This window comes from Triturus cristatus, chromosome 4_1 (assembly GCF_964204655.1).
Source record: "Triturus cristatus chromosome 4_1, aTriCri1.1, whole genome shotgun sequence".
NCBI lineage: Eukaryota > Metazoa > Chordata > Amphibia > Caudata > Salamandridae > Triturus > Triturus cristatus.
Window position 1 is genome coordinate 519,663,291 of NC_140585.1, and position 18,064 is coordinate 519,681,354.

The following is an 18,064-nucleotide window of genomic DNA, read 5'->3' on the forward strand; positions in this document are numbered from 1 at the left end:
AATTTGCCATAGGGAGACCAGTGTTTCCCTAGTGAACAACAAAATAGATCAGCACACTTGTCGCTTTGAATAATTTTCCCATTCTTTCTTTCCTCTGTCCCTGCATGAACACAACGGTTCTTTTAAGAGCCAACCTTATCTTTCATCTTTTTTTTACATATGTTTTTAAAAACTTTTTTTATTTTTTTTTTACCGTACGCGTACGGTGCGCGTACTTTTTTTTTTTTTTTTTTTAAAAACACTAAAAATCAATTATCACATTACAAGGTCCTTGAGAGACTACAATTATTATTATTGACTTACCATACCCACTCAAAAAAATATTTATTCATTTGTTTTTTAAAAAAATAGCTTTAAAAATGGTTCTAGTTTTCGAAATTTTTAATCACCAGAAAAAAACGCAATAAATCTCTGCCTGTAATTCCTATTTCCACACAGAGTCATGTTTTCACATTAGTCCCAAAACGAAATTTCTTTGCCAATTTGAAAGCACACTTACTGCTCTTTTTTTTTGGCAAGTGAAAATCACTTTTACAGACTGACACATTATGAAACCACTTTTTTGATTTTTTTAAATGCACATGTCCAAACTGCTTTTTCAGACCACCACCATGTGTAACCTGGGTGGCTGCCTACATTCCAGCAAGGGCAACCAGCCTTAGTGATGCTGAATGTATTTGCATTACAGACTGAAACCTGAAAACCCCACTCGCTTGTAAATACTGTGCATGATTATACATGGCAAGCAGATGGGTGTGTGCTAAGAGTCTGCTTCTTCCCCCAAAAAATCGCTCCCCCTTTTTCCTACTAATGCAACTGTGAAATCACAAGAAAAAAACGCAATAAATCTCTGCCTGTAATTCCTATTTCCACACAGAGTCATGTTTTCACATTAGTCCCAAAACGAAATTTCTTTGCCAATTTGAATGCACACTTACTGCTCTTTTTTTTTGGCAAGTGAAAATCACTTTTACAGACTGACACATTATGAAACCACTTTTTTGATTTTTTTAAATGCACATGTCCAAACTGCTTTTTCAGACCACCACCATGTGTAACCTGGGTGGCTGCCTACATTCCAGCAAGGGCAACCAGCCTTAGTGATGCTGAATGTATTTGCATTACAGACTGAAACCTGAAAACCCCACTCGCTTGTAAATACTGTGCATGATTATACATGGCAAGCAGATGGGTGTGTGCTAAGAGTCTGCTTCTTCCCCCAAAAAATCGCTCCTCCTTTTTCCTACTAATGCAACTGTGAAATCACCAGAAAAAAACGCAATAAATCTCTGCCTGTAATTCCTATTTCCACACAGAGTCATGTTTTCACATTAGTCCCAAAACGAAATTTCTTTGCCAATTTGAATGCACACTTACTGCTCTTTTTTTTTGGCAAGTGAAAATCACTTTTACAGACTGACACATTATGAAACCACTTTTTTGATTTTTTTAAATGCACATGTCCAAACTGCTTTTTCAGACCACCACCATGTGTAACCTGGGTGGCTGCCTACATTCCAGCAAGGGCAACCAGCCTTAGTGATGCTGAATGTATTTGCATTACAGACTGAAACCTGAAAACCCCACTCGCTTGTAAATACTGTGCATGATTATACATGGCAAGCAGATGGGTGTGTGCTAAGAGTCTGCTTCTTCCCCCAAAAAATCGCTCCCCCTTTTTCCTACTAATGCAACTGTGAAATCACCAGAAGAAAACGCAATAAATCTCTGCCTGTAATTCCTATTTCCACACAGAGTCATGTTTTCACATTAGTCCCAAAACGAAATTTCTTTGCCAATTTGAATGCACAATTACTGCTCTTTTTTTTTGGCAAGTGAAAATCACTTTTACAGACTGACACATTATGAAACCACTTTTTTGATTTTTTTAAATGCACATGTCCAAACTGCTTTTTCAGACCACCACCATGTGTAACCTGGGTGGCTGCCTACATTCCAGCAAGGGCAACCAGCCTTAGTGATGCTGAATGTATTTGCATTACAGACTGAAACCTGAAAACCCCACTCGCTTGTAAATACTGTGCATGATTATACATGGCAAGCAGATGGGTGTGTGCTAAGAGTCTGCTTCTTCCCCCAAAAAATCGCTCCCCCTTTTTCCTACTAATGCAACTGTGAAATCACCAGAAAAAAACGCAATAAATCTCTGCCTGTAATTCCTATTTCCACACAGAGTCATGTTTTCACATTAGTCCCAAAACGAAATTTCTTTGCCAATTTGAAAGCACACTTACTGCTCTTTTTTTTGGCAAGTGAAAATCACTTTTACAGACTGACACATTATGAAACCACTTTTTTGATTTTTTTAAATGCACATGTCCAAACTGCTTTTTCAGACCACCACCATGTGTAACCTGGGTGGCTGCCTACATTCCAGCAAGGGCAACCAGCCTTAGTGATGCTGAATGTATTTGCATTACTGAGTCCAACCTCAAACCCTTAAACTATTCTTTTTTTTTCCAGTACACCTTAATTTATCGTGAAAACATAGTCCATATTATTTTACATGTTCCTCACATTTAAATTTCTCCCAAAACAGAAAATGATAAACGCAACTTCAACAAAAAGAATTTCCATTTCTATTATTCATTTCTTAATTTACCATATACATCTCCTCTCAAACTCTAACCTCACCTTTAAAATTAGTTAGTTGTGAAAGAAATGTGGCACTCAAACAGCAGATTATCAGAGCCAGGATCTCTGTTCTGTTCACCTCTCTCCTCTCAGCAGAACCAGATAATGGCAAACTTTCCCTCTATTTTTCCACACATATACATGTAAGTTTCAAATCTCAGTGCTTCCCCCTTTTTTTCAAATGTAATCACACATTTCTATTGGTTGAAAACCAACCCTTTTCCAAAAGTACCCTGCCCCCAACTTGACTTCTGCCTAGTACCCTTCCCCCAACTTGACTTCTGCCTGCTACCATAGCAACAGCTCATGGAACACTGCTGTGTGGAGTTAGGTCAGAAGTTCGCCACACAATGTTTCAATTCCACAGAGCAAGAGTGCTTGACTTTTCAAACCTAACAGCAAATCCATAGTACTGTTCTTTGGTAACACATTTTTTTGTACCAATACAAAACATGCTTCTATTAGTTTACACATACAGCCTAGTTTTTATTCTAGAATGGTATGAAACAGCCAATCAGTTCTTTTTGTTTTGAAAAAAATATGTATGCCTCCATTTCCAAACTGTCTTTCTTTTCATATTGCCATTCTACTGAAAGACACCTCCTGAGTGCATCCAGTTCTCCTTTGAAGATGTTCACAGTGTGGATTGTAGGGCACAGCTATGTCTTCTGGAGTGAAAAGTTTGCAGAGAAAACAGATATGGTGAGAGACCTTGCTTTGCCAAATGTAGACATTAAATGGATTGGTCAGAGAGGGTTAAAGTGGCACCAATTGATGCCATTGGTGAAATCCTTCATGCAAATCCAACACCCTGACCTCATAATAGTGCACTGTGGTGGCAATGACCTAGGCACTTTGACTGGGGTAGGTCTGGAAATGCTTATGAAGGACACCTTTGCACAACTGTTTTCACTTTTCCCTAAAACTGCCTTTGTGTTTTCCAACATATGCCAAAGGCAAAAATGGAACTGGTCCAATCATTTCTGTCCGCAGATTGACAAAGCAAGAAAGCACGTCAACAAATCTGTTTCTGCTTTCCTCCGTGACTATGGTATGGGTGCCATTTACCACAACAACTTGCGTTATGACATGCAAGACATTTATAGAGGAGATGGTGTGCACTTCAATGATGAAGGGAACAGAGTCTTCCTCTTGAACCTTAGACTCTGCATCGGTACTTACTTGTAGGTACCACTAAAAAATCATTTCATAAACACAACGGCTCTTTTTAGAGCCCCCTAATATCTAAACACTTAAATCTGAATTTCATTTATTTTTTTATTTTTTTTTCTACCGTACGCTTACCGTAAGCTTACCGTACGCGTACCCCGTGATTTTTTTAAAAATCAATAAATGTTTTCTTTGTACTTTTCAGTCCTTCTTTGACCCCCTCACAAATGTAAGGGGGTCTGTAACTCTCCTCATTGCCCCCTTTTCTTGTTTTCACTCTTTTTTTTCTGAGTGAAACACACAAAATGGCGGCCGCCGCTTCCTGGTTTCGGCCGATTCGAATGTTTACTAAGATCTAACAGCCAATCAGAATCGCGCTTGCGCACGCCACCGTACGCGTACCGTAAGCTTACGGTAAGCGTACGGTAAGCGTACCGTAAGCGGGCTCAGATATATATATTGATTTAAAGGCTATTTTCTCAGAATCTACTGAACAGATTTACACCAAACCTACAAAAGGCACTTCCTTGACATAGGGACTACCTCTCTGCCAAATTTCTAGTAATTCTGTTCAGCCGTTCGGGCTGTAGCTCGTTCTAAAGGTCCTATGGAAAAATGCATGGGAAAAACGCGTTTTGGGACCCCCCTTTTATCTCAGCCCCCGCTTGACGTATCCCCCCGAGACTTTCAGGGTAGGAGCGGAGCGTAGCGCCCCACCTATTTTGAGAAATTCGCGAGGATTCATCGACCGGCGCCAAAGTTATTCAAAATAGAATGTTGCGGATTTCCTATGGAAAAGGGGTCCTAACTATAACTACCTACTGGCGACCGCCAGTAGGTAATATATATATATATATATATATATATATATATATAGATAGATAGATAGATAGATAGATAGATAGATAGATAGATAGATAGATAGATAGATAGATAGATAGATAGATAGATAGATAGATAGATAGATAGTTATAGTTAGGACCTATTTTCCATAGGAAATCCGCAACATTCTATTTGGAATAACGTTGGCGCCGATTGACGAATCTTCGCACATTTTTCCAAACTTTTGGCCAGCTCCGCTCCGCTCCTACCCTGAAAGTTTTGTGGTGATTCATCAAGCAGGGGCCGAGAAAAAGGGGGGTCCCAAAACACGTTTTCCCCATGCAATTTCCCATAGGATCTGTTGTCGCAGCTACAGCCCGAACTGCTGAACGGAATTACACCAAATTTGGCAAAGAGGTAGTCCTCAGTTCAGACTCGTGCCTTTTGCTTAAATGGTGTAAATCCGTTCAGTAGTTCCTGAGAAAATGAGAGTTAAAAGTTAGTGATATCTATGGCCGGGAAGGATCCACGGACCCTCCCCGCACCCTCCCCGAACCCTCCCGAGCACGAGCTGAATGCTAATTGGCTGCCAACACTCTGAATCAGGAAGTGTTGGCAGCCATCTTGTGCCTCGGTAGAACCGAGGCACAAGTAAGCACAAAAACAAAGACGCAAAACGCGACAAGGGGGCAGGGTAGAAACACCCTGGCCCTCTAGGCCTGCTCATTTTGAAATCGCGGGATGCGCGTAGGGTCCGCGCATCCCGCTATGAAAAAAAAACAAAGCGCGGCCTACCGCGCTTCATTTTTATTTAGCCCCCGGGGGGGCCAAGTCCCGGGGGCAATGTGTTTATCATAATGGGGGGCCCAGAGGGGCCCTCCAGCCCCGGGGACCGCCACCCCCGGGAGCTTGTTTTAAAAACATAAATAAATTACCGGGGCTTAACTGAATGTATGCGGGGGGCTCATGGCCCCCCAGCTGCGCCGGGGACCGCCACCCCCGGAGCTTGTTTTAAAAAAATAAATAAAATACCAGTGTGGGGGGGCTCGAGCCCCCCCACACGCCCCGGGGACCACCACCTCCCCGGGGCACTAAATATTTAAACAAGCCCCGGGGACCACTACCCCCCGGGGCTTAAAATTAAGTGGGAGGGGGGCCGCGCGGCCCCCCTCCTGGAGCCTTGTCGTGGCCCTGGGGACCGCCACCCCCCAGGGCCGGCTTCTGCAGTGTCCTGGGGTGCCCACCCCCGGGACACTGCTGTTTGCTATGGCAGGGTGGGAGCCTCGCGGCTCCCATCCTACTATTGCAAACTGCTTTGGTATTTGGAAGAGAGAGCAGGGAACCTGCTCTCTCTTCCAAATACCAAAGACGATTGCTTTTCCACACGGGGAGCAGCATGTTAGCTGCTCCCCATGTGGAAAAGCAATGCCGGCTCCCGCAGGACGCGGGGAGCCGGCGGGGCTGTGGGGGGATTGGGCCCCAACAGAGGCCAGGCCCCGGCGGATGGGGTCCCCGGGGCCAGTAGTGGCCCAGGAGGGGGGCCACGCGGCCCCCCTCCCCAAAATATTTTTTTTTTTAAACGTCCCGGGGGATGGGGTCCCCGGTGCCAAAATGAGCCACATGAGGGGGGCTACGCAGCCCCCTCCATAAATTTTTTTAAAAAGGGCCATGCCCCGGGAGATGGGGTCCCCGGGGCAAATTATGGCCTCGGCAGGGGGGCCATGCGGCCCCCTTCCCGATTTTTTTTTTTTTTAAATATTAAAAACAAATTGGGGACAGGCCCTGGGGATGGGGTCCCCAGGGCCAAAAAATAAGAAAAAGAAGGGGGGCTACGCAGCCCCCCTTCTTAAAAAGGAGAAAGAAAAAAACAGGATCCGGAGGAGGCCACGCCCCCTCCTTTCATCACTCTGCAAACGCGCCCCCTGGCGCGTTTGCAGAGGGGGAACGAATTCCCCTTCAATACTGGGGGTCCCTGGGGGCCAACTAGCCCACCAGGAACCTCCAGTATGCGCCAGGAGGCTGCATTGCAGAGAGGTGTAATGAGGCCACGCCCCTTTTTACACCTCTCTGCAACCCAGCTCCCTGGCGCTTACTGGAGGTACCTGGTGGGCTAGTTGGCCGCCAGGGGACCTCAGGATTCAAGGGGACTTAAAGTCCCAACTTAAAACGCGCCACAGGGCATATTTGCACAGTGGTGAAGGTAGGGGGCGGGGCCGGCGGTGATACTGTGCAAACACGCCCTGTGGCGTGTTTTAAGTTGGGCAATTCATTCCTCTTCAATCCAGAGGTCCCCTAGGGGACAATTAGCCTATCAGGTACCTCCACTAAGCGCCACGGAGCTGCATTGCAGAGTGTTGTAAAAAGGGGTGTGGCCTCTGAACACCTCTCTGCAACACAGCTCCCTGGCACATACTGGAGGTACCTGGTGGGCTAGTTGGCCGCCAAGGGACCTCAGAATTCAAGGGGACTTAATCCCCCAACTTAAAACACCCCACGGGGTGCGTCTGCACAGTGGTGAAGGTAGGGGGCGGGGCCTGAGGTGAGATCTGTGCAAACACGCACTGTGGCGCATTTTAAGTTGGGGAATTAATTCCTCTTCAATCCTGAGGGTCGCTGGGGACCAACTAGCCCACCAGGTACCTCCAGTAAGCGCCACGGAGCTGTGTTGCAGAGTGTTGTAAAAAGGGGTGTGGCCTCTGAATACCTCTCTGCAATGCAGCTCCCTGGCGCATACTGGAGGTACCTGGTGGGCTAGTTGGCCCCCAGGGGACCACAGGATTGAAGAGGAATTAATTCCCCAACTTAAAACGCGCCACAGGCCGTGTTTGCACAGGTCACCTCAGGCCCCTCCCCCTTCCTTTACCATTGTACAAATATTCCTCTAAAATCAGCCGAACTACGAATTCCGATTTACTCACCTGTAATCAGGAGAGAACCCAGTGCTGCATCTTTTAGCCCAGCACTGACCCTGAAAAGTAATTCCAAGCGTACTTACCAGTAACTTGTATTTCCTTCCGTAGGAATCCATTGTGTGGTTTTCACCAGAAAATTTTCAGTGTCCATTTTTGAAACGTACAAATATTCCTCTAAAATCAGCCGAACTACGAATTCCGATTTACTCACCTGTAATCAGGAGAAATCCCAGGGCTGCATCTTTTAGCCCAGCACTGACCCTGAAAAGTAATTCTAAGCGTACTTACCAGTATCTTGTATTTCCTTCTATAGGAATCCATTGTGTGGTTTTCACCAGAAAATTTTCAGTGTCCATTTTTGAAACGTACAAATATTCCTCTATAATCAGCCGAACTACGAATTCTGATTTACTCACCTGTTATCAGGAGAGAACCCAGGGCTGCATCTTTTAGCCCAGCACTGACCCTGAAAAGTAATTTTAAGCGAATTTTCCAGTAACTTGTATTTCCTTCCATAGGAATCCATTGTGTGATTTTCAGCAGAAAATTTTCTAAGTGTCCATTTATGAAACGTACAAATATTCATCTAAAATCAGCCGAACTACGAATTCCGATTTACTCACCTGTATTCAGGAGAGAACCCAGTGCTGCATCTTTTAGCCCAGCACTGACCCTGAAAAGTAATTTTAAGCGTACTTACCAGTAACTTGTATTTCCTTCCATAGGAATACATTGTGTGGTTTTCACCAGAAAATTTTCAGTGTCCATTTTTGAAACGTACAAATATTCCTCTAAAATCAGCCGAACTACGAATTCCGATTTACTCACCTGTTATCAGGAGAGAACCCAGGGCTGCATCTTTTAGCCCAGCACTGACCCTGAAAAGTAATTCTAAGCGTACTTACCAGTAACTTGTATTTCCTTCCATAGGAATCCATTGTGTGGTTTTCACCAGAAAAGTTTTTAAGTGTCTATTTTCACAAACTAAAAATATTCCTAAAAAATCGTCTGTATGACTTAAACACATTCTTTCAATTGTTTACAGGAGGTTGGCCAGTGCTGGATCCAGGATCCACCACTGAGTAAGAAAAAGTAACGATAACACTACTTACCTGCTAAGTGAATTTTCTGCCTTAGGATAACATTGGTGATTCTATGGGAAAAAGTTTCTAAGTGTCAACTTTTAAAATACAATAATATTCCTTAAAAATTACTACTGTAACCAAAGCACTTTTACTCAACTGTTTACAGGAGATGTCCAAGGACTGAATCTAGGGTCCAGTCCTGTGGTTAGAAAATTAATCCATAAAGTAACTAATTGCATTTAACTAGAAATTCACATTGAGCTCAATGTTGCTTTGTGTTTAAAATTGTGTTGCCCATTGCAACAACTGTAACTACTGTACTTAAAAGTCTGTTGCCTATTTGCCAAGTATTTAAACTAAAGTAATTCATTCTGAGAAAGTATATTTTGTATTGTAATGTATAATGTAATTAAAAAAAATATATCTAAAAATAAATAGTTTAAATAATGTAGTAAATCAGTATCAAAAAAATCAGTATAACAATTAATACATTCAAAATTGTCATTTACAAAACCTTTGAAATTCACTGAAAAAACCATAGGTTTCAGGCCTGATGTAGTTAGGAATTAGCATTTAAAAAACCTTTGAAATTCACTGAAAAAACCATAGGTTTCAGGGGCGTTATAGTTAGCTGGACATTTCCCTCATACAAAACCCTTGAAATTCCCCCGTTAGAGTTAGTTCAGCTAACTATAACTCGCGCCCCTGCAATGCACTGCTGATGACGTCACATATTACATCACTCATGACATGGTCAGTGACATCACTGATGACATCACTGATGATATCTGAAATGACATCACTGATGACATTACTGATGACGTCATCCATGTGATAAATTAGTGCACCTTCTCACACCCTTTGATATACTCAATCAAAAATTCAGACGTCCATTCTCAAAACCATAGATACTCCAATACCAATAACTACATACCCACTCATTGACTCTTAGATCTACACACACATCCACTCACTCACCTGTACAGTCACTCATACTTACAGTCACTCAGTACAGGACTATCATATGCATTTATACACCTACATAGACACTCACACACCACCAATCATCCATAGAGGTACTCTCACACTTAGTCAGTCATGCAAATAATTAATCACACTCCCATTTACTCACCTATGCAGTTATACACACACAAGTTCACTTACTCATAAAAATAGTACCACATTCTTACACTCTTATACAATCACTGATACAAGCACACACTCATCCATACAGCCACTCTCACAATCACACACTCTCACATATACCCACTTATATACTCTTACACACATATATACTGCCTTTCACATATGTAGTTACTCACACATGTACCACTGAGATATACATTCAATCACTAACACACCCATACATACACTCACCCAACCATACAGTCCATCACAGATGCACTCTTAAAACCATGCACCCATAGAATCACCCACTCACACAGATATGCACAGAGTCACACACACCCCACCCACACAAACACTCAGGCACCCAAACAGATACTCAGACTACCAATCAATAACCCATAGAGACACTCATATAGCTATTCACAAAACCATGCAGCTGCTTATACACCAACAGACAGACAGATACAGACATTCACACAGTTTAGTCACTAGTCTGCAGTAAGATACGTTTAATGACTCACTTATAGAGTCAGTCACGCACCTACTAAATCATCCATTCACACACTTATACACCCACTCATTCTTCCATAGGTTCTTCCCCATATATATATTAAACATATTTAAAATTTATGGAAACACACACTCACTGGATGACGTCATCAGTGATGTCATCAGTGATGTCATTTCAGATGCCATCAGTGATGTCATCAGTAATGTCACTGACCATGTCATGAGTGATGTAATATGTGACGTCATCAGCAGTGCATTGCGGGGGCGCGAGTTATAGTTAGCTGAACTAACTATAACGGGGGAATTTCAAGGGTTTTGTATGAGGGAAATGTCCAGCTAACTATAACGCCCCTGAAACCTATGTTTTTTTCTGTGAATATATATATAGATATATAGATATATAGATATAACTAGGGGTGGGCATAACTCCTGGAGTTTTACCCCGCAGAATTCTGTGGAGTTATATAAAAACTATGCAGAACACTGACGAGTACAGTCCACCCCTAGATACGCAGCGGTACAAGTGTTTGGATACGATACACAAAACAAGATAAGTCTGTGGTTGGAAGCTGTGTTTGCAGACTGGTTTTAGAGCACCCTGGGGGCTATGATAAGAAGCCTAACAATGTAGTTGACATGTCTCGCAGAGGCAGCCCCTCCAGGCTTCATTAGAAAGGATCCCGACCTCAGCCCAATGATCTGAATGCCTAGCCCACTGATGAAAGGCGCTCCTAAGGTGTCCTCTTTTCAGTGCTCATCAAACACTAATGCAACGAGTGGAATCAAAGACAATAAAGGAAATCAAAATAACTAGACACACAGAATGGATGAACATGTGACACCGGGTGGGGAAAAAATTAAACCGTACTGCATTGTGCCCAAAAGAGAGGACTAGTGGACAATCTCAATGCACTGCTATACCAGGCATGGAAATGTTTGTGGACATTCCAGTCAGCCTATTGTGTGCTGAAACAATAGCAGCAGGCAGGTAGCCTCACCAACCCCCACTGCTTCATTAATGAAAGTGGTCTGACGGGCAAGTTAGTTCACAGCTTCCTCTTCAGAATAGGTTTACCACACCAAATAATTTTCGGTGTCTTCGTTACTTACTAGGTAGGTTAAACGTCCACTTAAGTACCGAAAGAAATATGTACCGACAGAACGGCAGGTGAAGGCGGGCTATTCCTTCACGCCCAAACTAAACAAGCAGTTCCTGAACTTCAGATACACCCAATGGATGGGCGTCTTCTTAGGTTGCACAATACAAGATAAGGAAGTGGTCCTTTTTTTCCTTTCTTAGGATACGTTGGGATAACTGTGAATAAATTAATTAATACTATTGGCTGATAATTCAAAATTCAAATAGATGCAGGATACATTTAGGCTGCCAGTTGCTGAGTTGGTTGAGATATAGATGTTCTTACCGGCATTGGGTGATATTCCAATATGGCAGAACTCTGTGATATGTAATGATACACCCCTAAGATCATTGATGCGGCAATTGCCAAGACAAATAATATCACGAGGGATGAGTCTCTGGCTAATAAATCTATCATTCTTGACGATGATAATAAACCTTCTGATTCCATCACCAATATGATCCTCACATACAACTCACAACATGGGCAAATTCGAAAAATCCTTAACAAAAATTGGCCCCAGATACGCAATGATCCGATATTAGGAGACATTACAGCTAAGACTCCAGATATCACATTTCGGAATGCACGGGCAATGAGTGACATGTTAGTGAAAGGAAGTCCAGAAGTTATAACACCTACAACTTGGTTATCTTCCCGTAGGGGATTTGTGAAATGTCCATCATGTAAGGCATGTAAACATGCAACTAACACCACAGCATATGCATGCCCGTTCAAAACAGAATTGGTACCTATTGCCAAATTTTTAACATGTAAAACGGAGTATGCAGTTTATGTGCTGGAGTGTCCTTGTGGCCTGCAATATGTAGGCAGCACAAAGCTGCAGGTCCACAAAAGGATACTCCAGCACATAAGGCCAATCAACAACTGTGACCCCTCATACCCCGTTGCAAAACATTTCAAGGATGGACATAACCAAAATCCAGGGTTCCTAAAATATTTTGTGCTGGATAGTGTCTTACCTTTGAGAAGGGGAGGCAATTGTGAGGCACTTCTTCGCTTATTGGAGACTAGATACATTTTGGAACTGGATAGTAAGGCTCCATCTGGGATTAAATCAAGTGAAGATTTCTATACCGGCTTGTAACTCAAGGCTTGCTGATGTCTATTTTGATGAATTTTTGCTGTTAACTGTTTACATTTTTTAATTTGCTGCGTCTCAATTTTGTAACAATCTTTAAGTAATCTTTTAGCACTGTTGCACTTTGCACTTTAGTTAGGTGGCACTGTAAGACCAAAATTAAATTGGTATTAGTATTTTTTTAAAATAACTACATAGAAGCAGAATCAATGCCAACTTAGGGCTTTATTCTCTTCCAGCCACAATAGGATTTATACCAATGTATGCATTAATATATGGGACAGCGAACAGTACCCTATATATTAGAAGAGGTTTTAAAAGGCATATATTTATTATCAATGTATTAACTTGATACATTTTAGGCTTTTTAACTTTTCTAAACCAATTTTATACTTGGCATAATGAGCACATAAGATTTTAAACGATAATTATTTATGAACTGATTTTAGGTATGCATTTTTTATCTTTATTTAACATGTACGGTTATTTCAATAATGTTTTAACTGTTATGTTATTTGTTGTGCTTAAACTAAATATGGCTGGTTATGTGGTACAATGTGTTTGAAAGAAAGACCATGTACATATATTTTTTCTATGTCCATCTTGTCATGTGACAGGTCACGAGTTCATGCACTTGCACTTTAAAAGGTTTTTGCACTTTGAAAGCGCGTTATGTGAACAAGACCTCTGGAAGGTCGAAACGTGTCGTGGCGGAGGTGCGGTGGCTTCTAAAATAAAAATTCACAAGCACCAAGAAAAAGGGTCAGTTTTCGTCATTATCCTATAAATGGATTCAGTTGTGGCAAAGTTCTTTGGATATATATCGGGGGAATTTCAATGGTTTTGTACATGTGAAAAGTCCAGCTAACTGTAACACCCCTGAAACCTATGTTTTTTTCAGTGAATTTCTGAGGTTTTTTAAATGCTAATTCCTAACTATAACGTGCCTGAAACCTATGGTTTTTTCTGTGATATATATATAACTATAACTCGCGCGCCCGCAATGCACTGCTGATGATGTCACATATTACATCACTCATGACATGGTCAGTGACATCACTCATGACATCACTCATGACATCTCAAATGACATCACTGATGACATCACTGATGACATCATCCAGTGAATGTCTGTTTTTCTGAAAATTAAATATGTTTTATATATGTATATCTCAAGGTCGATGGAAGAATAATTGATTGTGTAACTGACTGATTAAGTGTATCATAGTGAATACATGGCTTAGTTAGTAATGTTTAAATATGTTAATATCTGTATCAGTCTCTCACTTTGTGTATAAGTGGCTGCATGGGTTGGTGAGTAGCTACATGGGTGTCTATATAGGTTATTAGTTGGTTTTTTGAGTATTAGTCTGAGTGTCTGCATGGTTCGGTGGGGGGTATTACGTAGTGCATAGGAGCATGAATGAGTGACTCACTGTTTGCATGTGTTGAAGACAGCATGTGTGCAGGACTGTATGGGTGGATGAGTGTGTGTATGGGTGTGTTAGTGAGTGAATGACTGTCTCAATAGTGTCTTTATGAGTAACTACATATGTTTTAAACTAGTATATGTGACTATTGGTGTATATAATTAAGTATATGTGAGAGTGAGCGATTGAAAGAGTTCCTTTATGAATAAGTATGTGTTTCTATAAGTGATTGTTTAAAAGACTAAGTATGTGTAAGTTTCCGTAGAAGTAAGTGTGGTGGTGTGTGTATAACTGTATATGCAAGTAAATGTATGTTTGATTCTTTATTAGCATGAGTGACTATGTGTGTGAGTAACTCTATGGATAAGTGGCATTGTGAAACAGGATGTATAGGTGTATGAGTACATATGATGAGTGAGTACATGTATGAGTGACTGTATAGGACTGTTGGTGAATGAGTGGATGTGTATGTGGATCTTAGAATTACTGAAGAGGTTGTTGTAACTGGTATTGGTATGTCCATTGTTTTGAAAATTTTAGTCTCTATTTTTGAATGTGTGTATCAAAGTTTATATTAGGGTGAGAGGAGGTCTGCCACTCTATCACAAGGATGATGTCATCAGTGATGTCATCAGTGATGTCATTTGAGATGTCATCAGTGATGTCATGAGTGATGTCACTGACCATGTCATGAGTGATGTAATATGTGACGTCATCAGCAGTGCATTGCGGGCGCGCGAGTTATAGTTACCTGAACTAACTATAACGGGGGAATTTCAATGGTTTTGTACAAGTGAAAAGTCCAGCTAACTATAACACCCCTGAAACCTATGGTTTTTTCAGTGGATTTCTTAGGTTTTTTAAATGCTAATTCCTAACTATAACGTGCCTGAAACCTATGGTTTTTTCTGTGAATTTCAAAGGTTTTTAAATGCTAATTTCTAACTATGCCTACAGAGATAGGACATGTGAAGAAAGAAGAAGTAATGCACAGAAAGAAAAAAAAGAAGTGCAGAAAGAAGCAACAGAAGTCCTCAAAGACGAAGAAAAGTGCAGGAAGAAGGATAACGTGCAGAAAGAACAAAAAGAAGAGCAGAAAGAATCCTTGTTGCAAAATCATCCTGTACCCTCAACTTTTTCAGACGGATACTGGTGGTAACTGAGTCTGACTAACCAGTCCTAGAGCCAGTGCTATGTTAAAAGACACTTAGAATACAGTGAAAACATCTACATACACTAGGGAATATTATGCGTTGGGGTCCCCCTGTGATTAGCATGACCTCCTCTGTAAGCCCCTAGTATATAATAGGGTAGGGGGATTAATACTACCTCTTAAAACAGGCCACAGGGCGTTTTTGCACACGTTAACTCAGGCCCCGTCCCCTCCCTTCACCACTGTGTAAACACGCCCTGTGTCCGTTTTTAGTTGGGAGATTAAGTTCATTTGAATCCTGAGCGTCCCTAGGGTCCAACTAGCCCACTAGGTACCTCCAGTAAGTGCCACAGAGCTGCGTTGCAGAGAGGTGTAAAAAGTGGCACAGCCTGGACCACCTCTCTGCAATGCAGCTCAGTGGCGCTTACTGGAAGCACTTGGTGGGCTAGTTAGCCCCCAGGGGCCCTCAGTATTGAAGGGAAATTATATCCCCAATTTAAAACGTGCCATAGTGCGTGTTTGCACACGTCACCTCTGGCCCCGTCCCCTCCCTTCACCACTGTGTAAACGCGCCCTGTGGCTGTTCTAAGTTGAGAGATTAAGTCCCCTTGAAGCCTAAGGGTCCCTAGGGTCAAACTAGACCACTAGGTACCTCCAGTAAGCGCCACAGAGCTGCGTTGCAGAGAGGTGTAAAAAGGGGCTTGGCCTCAGAACACCTGTCTGCAGCGCAGCTCCCTGGCGCATACTGGAGATGCGTGTTGGGCTAGTTGGCCCTCAGGGACCCTCAGTATTGAAGAGGAATTAATTCCCCAACTTACAACTCGCCAGGGGGGCGCGTTTGCAGAGTGCTGCAAGGAGGGGGCGTGGCCTCTGGCACGACGCCAGTCTTTTATTTATTTTAATTTTTTAAGAAGGGGGGCTGTGTGGTTCCCCTTCTTATTCTAATGTATTGGCCCTGATGACCCCATCCCCCAGGGCCTGTCTACTAATTATATTTTTTTGACCCCAATCCCCAGGGTCGGCCACTGTTTTTTATTATTTTTAAAAAATATATATTTATAGACACACCTAGGACATGCTGGACAAACCGTACGTACCTATCACCATTTGAGTGATATTCATTAAAAGGCGACTATGCATACAATGAATCCACGTGGAATGTATTTGCACCACTAGTAAAGCTCTGACATGTCTGATGCCCTACCGTGCCTAATCCTGGTAGACACCCTTGTCGTTTATTTATACAAACATGGGTAGCTATTGACGGGCACATTTAATACACATGCACACCAAGCCATTCAAAGGGGATTCGACAAAAATTCGACCAAAACTATGTAAGAAACCCCCCTCACGGTTAATAAAACACACATCCACTGCCGGATGTGTAATACTTTTTATTTTACTCTCTGGAAAGGGGACGAACATCACTTGAGAGTCACAGCGCGCTCCTGGCAGAGCCCAATGCTGTGTTACACCCACCATTGCCTGCCGAGTGCCAAACACCTCTGTGTTGTATTCCACCAGCTAGTGCATATGCTATGACACTCTCTAGCCCATGTGCACTGTAACACCACCCCGTGAATATGTCATGCCACACTTGTCTTCGCACGGGTTATATTGCCCCATCTAACGTGCCTTCCTCGATGCCTATGTTATGACGCACAGTGCTATGCCATACATATTACAATCTGGGATCCATATCTTTGTCACAGTGCATATGCAACGTTACACTCCCCAGCACATATTTTATATTACAACTTTAGAGACTAGTTAGGTTACACAACACTGCCCTGTGCATATTACACTCCAAGGCGCACATCGCATAGCCGCGCTAGTGCCTGTGCTATCTCGCGCTCTCCAATGAATCTGTCATTGCGCACAATGTATTGCATATTATATTTCACGCCCGGTTCATCTTATATCACACTTTTTGGTGCATAGTTTATACCATACACTATATCTAGTTTTCATTTTCAATCGTGCTCTCAGGACTATGTTCTATATAACACTGTGTTCACCTACCCTTTTCACGGGCATTACATTTTGCGATAGGGGGTGGAGGGTCAGGGGGTGTTTCTGCCAAGTGAGCCCGGCGTCACAGTCACAAACGTCCTCTTCTTCCTGAATAAAAGTGAGATTATGCTGCATACTTGTTCATATTTTAAGTAGTTCGCACAGACACACGTTTTAAAAACAATAAAGTTCCTAATACCCACCTTCTCTGAACAGTTAGCTTGCTGCCCCATTCCCCCCCTCCCTATTCTCTGTTGTGTGAATCCATGGACTAGCCTCCTCCCTCCTGCCATGCATGGTCTGATGTGCTGCCACTGCCCTCAATTTAGTATGATGTACCAGTCCCCTCCTCCTGCCCTCCATTGCCCAATTCTATGCCCCATCATTGACCTCCTGCTTAAACTCTGTGCTTAGCTTGCTGCCCCTATTCTCCTTCCCCCTGCCCTCCGATGTCTTTGTGCATGCCCCTGCTCCATCCTTTTTGCTCACCATGTTCCATGGACCTGCCACTCCTATCTACTCTGAGTGTTCTGTTGAGCTGCCACTCCCCTCCCACCTGCCTAGCATTGTCAGATGGCTGTAACCTGTCCCTGCCAACTCCACCCTGCCTGTCCACATGCCATGCCCCTATCCTCTTCCTCCTGTCCTACATGGTCCATTGTACTGCCACACCCTTCTGCCCTCCCTGGTCTGTTGTGCTACAACTGCTCCTCCTGCCTGCCCCGTGCGGTCTGTTGTGAGGCCCCTTCCCCTGAACTTTCTTGTCTGTGCACAGGTCCTGACCCTCCCTTCTATCCTCCATCGTCCTTTGTGCATGCCCCTGCACCCTCCTTCTTGCCCATCATAGCCAATGTGCTGCCACTAACCCTCCCACTTGCCATGCATGGTCTTCTGTGCTGCCTTGGCCCCTCCCACCTTCCCTGTGTGGTCAGTTAGCTGCCCCTG